The 5,000-nt window shown below is 46.9% G+C and overlaps 10 non-coding genes and 7 pseudogenes across 10 annotated transcripts; all 17 read left to right on the top strand.

The window, feature by feature from the left end:
• Nucleotides 1–172: 172 nt before the first annotated feature.
• On the top strand, nucleotides 173–291 carry LOC146225698 (5S ribosomal RNA; annotated as a pseudogene).
• A 178-nt stretch (nucleotides 292–469) lies between these two features.
• LOC146225697 (5S ribosomal RNA) lies at nucleotides 470–587 on the top strand (annotated as a pseudogene).
• A 168-nt stretch (nucleotides 588–755) lies between these two features.
• LOC146225696 (5S ribosomal RNA) lies at nucleotides 756–864 on the top strand (annotated as a pseudogene).
• Nucleotides 865–1,044: 180 nt separating this feature from the next.
• LOC146225695 (5S ribosomal RNA) lies at nucleotides 1,045–1,163 on the top strand. The gene has a single exon (XR_014749616.1). It is a non-coding gene; the product is annotated as a 5S ribosomal RNA (ribosomal RNA).
• A 174-nt stretch (nucleotides 1,164–1,337) lies between these two features.
• On the top strand, nucleotides 1,338–1,456 carry LOC146225694 (5S ribosomal RNA). The gene has a single exon (XR_014748134.1). It is a non-coding gene; the product is annotated as a 5S ribosomal RNA (ribosomal RNA).
• Nucleotides 1,457–1,624: 168 nt separating this feature from the next.
• On the top strand, nucleotides 1,625–1,743 carry LOC146225693 (5S ribosomal RNA). The gene has a single exon (XR_014749946.1). It is a non-coding gene; the product is annotated as a 5S ribosomal RNA (ribosomal RNA).
• A 176-nt stretch (nucleotides 1,744–1,919) lies between these two features.
• On the top strand, nucleotides 1,920–2,028 carry LOC146225692 (5S ribosomal RNA; annotated as a pseudogene).
• Nucleotides 2,029–2,214: 186 nt separating this feature from the next.
• LOC146225691 (5S ribosomal RNA) lies at nucleotides 2,215–2,333 on the top strand. The gene has a single exon (XR_014748133.1). It is a non-coding gene; the product is annotated as a 5S ribosomal RNA (ribosomal RNA).
• A 156-nt stretch (nucleotides 2,334–2,489) lies between these two features.
• On the top strand, nucleotides 2,490–2,608 carry LOC146225690 (5S ribosomal RNA). Its single transcript, XR_014748132.1, has one exon. It is a non-coding gene; the product is annotated as a 5S ribosomal RNA (ribosomal RNA).
• A 176-nt stretch (nucleotides 2,609–2,784) lies between these two features.
• Nucleotides 2,785–2,903, top strand: LOC146225689 (5S ribosomal RNA). The gene has a single exon (XR_014748131.1). It is a non-coding gene; the product is annotated as a 5S ribosomal RNA (ribosomal RNA).
• A 180-nt stretch (nucleotides 2,904–3,083) lies between these two features.
• LOC146225688 (5S ribosomal RNA) lies at nucleotides 3,084–3,202 on the top strand (annotated as a pseudogene).
• A 174-nt stretch (nucleotides 3,203–3,376) lies between these two features.
• LOC146225687 (5S ribosomal RNA) lies at nucleotides 3,377–3,495 on the top strand. Its single transcript, XR_014748130.1, has one exon. It is a non-coding gene; the product is annotated as a 5S ribosomal RNA (ribosomal RNA).
• Nucleotides 3,496–3,671: 176 nt separating this feature from the next.
• Nucleotides 3,672–3,790, top strand: LOC146225686 (5S ribosomal RNA). Its single transcript, XR_014748129.1, has one exon. It is a non-coding gene; the product is annotated as a 5S ribosomal RNA (ribosomal RNA).
• A 176-nt stretch (nucleotides 3,791–3,966) lies between these two features.
• Nucleotides 3,967–4,085, top strand: LOC146225685 (5S ribosomal RNA; annotated as a pseudogene).
• A 174-nt stretch (nucleotides 4,086–4,259) lies between these two features.
• On the top strand, nucleotides 4,260–4,378 carry LOC146225684 (5S ribosomal RNA). The gene has a single exon (XR_014748932.1). It is a non-coding gene; the product is annotated as a 5S ribosomal RNA (ribosomal RNA).
• A 182-nt stretch (nucleotides 4,379–4,560) lies between these two features.
• Nucleotides 4,561–4,679, top strand: LOC146225683 (5S ribosomal RNA). Its single transcript, XR_014749854.1, has one exon. It is a non-coding gene; the product is annotated as a 5S ribosomal RNA (ribosomal RNA).
• Nucleotides 4,680–4,857: 178 nt separating this feature from the next.
• Nucleotides 4,858–4,966, top strand: LOC146225682 (5S ribosomal RNA; annotated as a pseudogene).
• The last annotated feature ends 34 nt before the right edge of the window (nucleotides 4,967–5,000 follow it).

Raw genomic sequence — 5,000 nt, 5'->3', positions numbered from 1 at the left:
TTCACTTAGAAACTGACATCTTGCAATATGCACAAGTAGTCCTTCATGAAAGGGGCTGGAAGCTGTTTTCATTTTGACACGAGAGAGAGAGAGAGAGAGAGAGAGAGACCACCTTGCATTGTCAATTGCTAAATCTGTATATGGATAAGTAGCCTATGGTTGTCAACTTATTTTGTACGGCCATACCAGCCTGGCAACGCCCGATCTCGTCTGATCTCGGAAGCTAAGCAGGGTCGGGCCTGGCTAGTAATTGGATGGGAGACCGCCTGGGAATACCAGGTGCTGTATGCTCTTTTGCTCATTCACTTAGAAACTGACATCTTGCAATATGCACAAGTAGTCCTTCATGAAAGGGGCTGGAAGCTGTTTTCATTTTGACACGAGAGAGAGAGAGAGAGAGAGAGACTACCTTGCATTGTCAATTGCTAAATCTGTATATGGATAAGTAGCCTATGGTTGTCAACTTATTTCGTACGGCCATACCAGCCTGGCAACGTCCGATCTCGTCTGATCTCGGAAGCTAAGCAGGGTCGGGCTGGTTAGTACTTGGATGGGAGACCGCCTGGGAATACCAGGTGCTGTATGCTCTTTTGCTCATTCACTTAGAAACTGAAATCTTGCAATATGCACAAGTAGTCCTTCATGAAAGGGGCTGGAAGCTGTTTTCATTTTGACACGAGAGAGAGAGAGACCACCTTGCATTGTCAATTGCTAAATCTGTATATGGATAAGTAGCCTATGGTTGTCAACTTATTTCGTACGGCCATACCAGCCTGTCAACGCCCGATCTCGGAAGCTAAGCAGGGTCGGGCCTGGTTAGTACTTGGATGGGAGACCGCCTGGGAATACCAGGTGCTGTATGCTCTTTTGCTCATTCACTTAGAAACTGAAATCTTGCAATATGCACAAGTAGTCCTTCATGAAAGGGGCTGGAAGCTGTTTTAATTTTGACACGAGAGAGAGAGAGAGAGAGAGAGAGACCACCTTGCATTGTCAATTGCTAAATCTGTATATGGATAAGTAGCCTATGGTTGTCAACTTATTTCGTACGGCCATACCAGCCTGGCAACGCCTGATCTCGTCTGATCTCGGAAGCTAAGCAGGGTCGGGCCTGGTTAGTACTTGGATGGGAGACCGCCTGGGAATACCAGGTGCTGTATGCTCTTTTGCTCATTAACTTAGAAACTGACATCTTGCAATATGCACAAGTAGTCCTTCATGAAAGGGGCTGGAAGCTGTTTTCATTTTGACACGAGAGAGAGAGAGAGAGAGACCACCTTGCATTGTCAATTGCTAAATCTGTATATGGATAAGTAGCCTATGGTTGTCAACTTATTTCGTACGGCCATACCAGCCTGGCAACGCCCGATCTCGTCTGATCTCGGAAGCTAAGCAGGGTCGGGCCTGGTTAGTACTTGGATGGGAGACCGCCTGGGAATACCAGGTGCTGTATGCTCTTTTGCTCATTCACTTAGAAACTGAAATCTTGCAATATGCACAAGTAGTCCTTCATGAAAGGGGCTGGAAGCTGTTTTCATTTTGACACGAGAGAGAGAGAGACCACCTTGCATTGTCAATTGCTAAATCTGTATATGGATAAGTAGCCTATGGTTGTCAACTTATTTCGTACGGCCATACCAGCCTGGCAACACCCGATCTCGTCTGATCTCGGAAGATAAGCAGGGTCGGGCCTTGTTAGTACTTGGATGGGAGACCGCCTGGGAATACCAGGTGCTGTATGCTCTTTTGCTCATTAACTTAGAAACTGACATCTTGCAATATGCACAAGTAGTCCTTCATGAAAGGGGCTGGAAGCTGTTTTCATTTTGACACGAGAGAGAGAGAGAGAGAGAGACCACCTTGCATTGTCAATTGCTAAATCTGTATATGGATAAGTAGCCTATGGTTGTCAACTTATTTCGTACGGCCATACCAGCCTGGCAACGCCCGATCTCGGAAGCTAAGCAGGGTCGGGCCTGGTTAGTACTTGGATGGGAGACCGCCTGGGAATACCAGGTGCTGTATGCTCTTTTGCTCATTCACTTAGAAACTGAAATCTTGCAATATGCACAAGTAGTCCTTCATGAAAGGGGCTGGAAGCTGTTTTCATTTTGACACGAGAGAGAGAGAGAGAGAGAGAGAGAGAGAGACCACCTTGCATTGTCAATTGCCAAATCTGTATATGGATAAGTAGCCTATGGTTGTCAACTTATTTCGTACGGCCATACCAGCCTGGCAACGCCCGATCTCGTCTGATCTCGGAAGCTAAGCAGGGTCGGGCCTGGTTAGTACTTGGATGGGAGACCGCCTGGGAATACCAGGTGCTGTATGCTCATTCACTTAGAAACTGAAATCTTGCAATATGCACAAGTAGTCCTTCATGAAAGGGGCTGGAAGCTGTTTTCATTTTGACACGAGAGAGAGACCACCTTGCATTGTCAATTGCCAAATCTGTATATGGATAAGTAGCCTATGGTTGTCAACTTATTTCGTACGGCCATACCAGCCTGGCAACGCCCGATCTCGTCTGATCTCGGAAGCTAAGCAGGGTCGGGCCTGGTTAGTACTTGGATGGGAGACCGCCTGGGAATACCAGGTGCTGTATGCTCTTTTGCTCATTCACTTAGAAACTGAAATCTTGCAATATGCACAAGTAGTCCTTCATGAAAGGGGCTGGAAGCTGTTTTCATTTTGACACGAGAGAGAGAGAGAGAGAGAGACCACCTTGCATTGTCAATTGCCAAATCTGTATATGGATAAGTAGCCTATGGTTGTCAACTTATTTCGTACGGCCATACCAGCCTGGCAACGCCCGATCTCGTCTGATCTCGGAAGCTAAGCAGGGTCGGGCCTGGTTAGTACTTGGATGGGAGACCGCCTGGGAATACCAGGTGCTGTATGCTCTTTTGCTCATTCACTTAGAAACTGAAATCTTGCAATATGCACAAGTAGTCCTTCATGAAAGGGGCTGGAAGCTGTTTTCATTTTGACACGAGAGAGAGAGAGAGAGAGAGAGAGACCACCTTGCATTGTCAATTGCTAAATCTGTATATGGATAAGTAGCCTATGGTTGTCAACTTATTTCGTACGGCCATACCAGCCTGGCAACGCCTGATCTCGTCTGATCTCGGAAGCTAAGCAGGGTCGGGCCTGTTTAGTACTTGGATGGGAGACCGCCTGGGAATACCAGGTGCTGTATGCTCTTTTGCTCATTAACTTAGAAACTGACATCTTGCAATATGCACAAGTAGTCCTTCATGAAAGGGGCTGGAAGCTGTTTTCATTTTGACACGAGAGAGAGAGAGAGAGAGACCACCTTGCATTGTCAATTGCCAAATCTGTATATGGATAAGTAGCCTATGGTTGTCAACTTATTTCGTACGGCCATACCAGCCTGGCAACGCCCGATCTCGTCTGATCTCGGAAGCTAAGCAGGGTCGGGCCTGGTTAGTACTTGGATGGGAGACCGCCTGGGAATACCAGGTGCTGTATGCTCTTTTGCTCATTCACTTAGAAACTGAAATCTTGCAATATGCACAAGTAGTCCTTCATGAAAGGGGCTGGAAGCTGTTTTCATTTTGACACGAGAGAGAGAGAGAGAGAGAGACCACCTTGCATTGTCAATTGCCAAATCTGTATATGGATAAGTAGCCTATGGTTGTCAACTTATTTCGTACGGCCATACCAGCCTGGCAACGCCCGATCTCGTCTGATCTCGGAAGCTAAGCAGGGTCGGGCCTGGTTAGTACTTGGATGGGAGACCGCCTGGGAATACCAGGTGCTGTATGCTCTTTTGCTCATTCACTTAGAAACTGAAATCTTGCAATATGCACAAGTAGTCCTTCATGAAAGGGGCTGGAAGCTGTTTTCATTTTGACACGAGAGAGAGAGAGAGAGAGAGACCACCTTGCATTGTCAATTGCTAAATCTGTATATGGATAAGTAGCCTATGGTTGTCAACTTATTTCGTACGGCCATACCAGCCTGGCAACGCCTGATCTCGTCTGATCTCGGAAGCTAAGCAGGGTCGGGCCTGTTTAGTACTTGGATGGGAGACCGCCTGGGAATACCAGGTGCTGTATGCTCTTTTGCTCATTAACTTAGAAACTGACATCTTGCAATATGCACAAGTAGTCCTTCATGAAAGGGGCTGGAAGCTGTTTTCATTTTGACACGAGAGAGAGAGAGAGAGAGACCACCTTGCATTGTCAATTGCTAAATCTGTATATGGATAAGTAGCCTATGGTTGTCAACTTATTTCGTACGGCCATACCAGCCTGGCAACGCCCGATCTCGTCTGATCTCGGAAGCTAAGCAGGGTCGGGCCTGGTTAGTACTTGGATGGGAGACCGCCTGGGAATTCCAGGTGCTGTATGCTCTTTTGCTCATTCACTTAGAAACTGAAATCTTGCAATATGCACAAGTAGTCCTTCATGAAAGGGGCTGGAAGCTGTTTTCATTTTGACACGAGAGAGAGAGAGAGAGAGAGAGAGAGACTACCTTGCATTGTCAATTGCTAAATCTGTATATGGATAAGTAGCCTATGGTTGTCAACTTATTTCGTACGGCCATACCAGCCTGGCAACGTCCGATCTCGTCTGATCTCGGAAGCTAAGCAGGGTCGGGCCTGGTTAGTACTTGGATGGGAGACCGCCTGGGAATACCAGGTGCTGTATGCTCTTTTGCTCATTCACTTAGAAACTGAAATCTTGCAATATGCACAAGTAGTCCTTCATGAAAGGGGCTGGAAGCTGTTTTCATTTTGACACGAGAGAGAGAGAGAGAGAGAGAGACCACCTTGCATTGTCAATTGCTAAATCTGTATATGGATAAGTAGCCTATGGTTGTCAACTTATTTCGTACGGCCATACCAGCCTGGCAACGCCCGATCTCGGAAGCTAAGCAGGGTCGGGCCTGGTTAGTACTTGGATGGGAGACCGCCTGGGAATACCAGGTGCTGTATGCTCTTTTGCTCATTCACTTAGAAACTGAAATCTTGC

Source organism: Hypomesus nipponensis, chromosome 25 (assembly GCF_054491055.1).
Source record: "Hypomesus nipponensis isolate SF chromosome 25, ASM5449105v1, whole genome shotgun sequence".
NCBI lineage: Eukaryota > Metazoa > Chordata > Actinopteri > Osmeriformes > Osmeridae > Hypomesus > Hypomesus nipponensis.
This window is presented reverse-complemented; position numbering and strand designations above follow the sequence as displayed.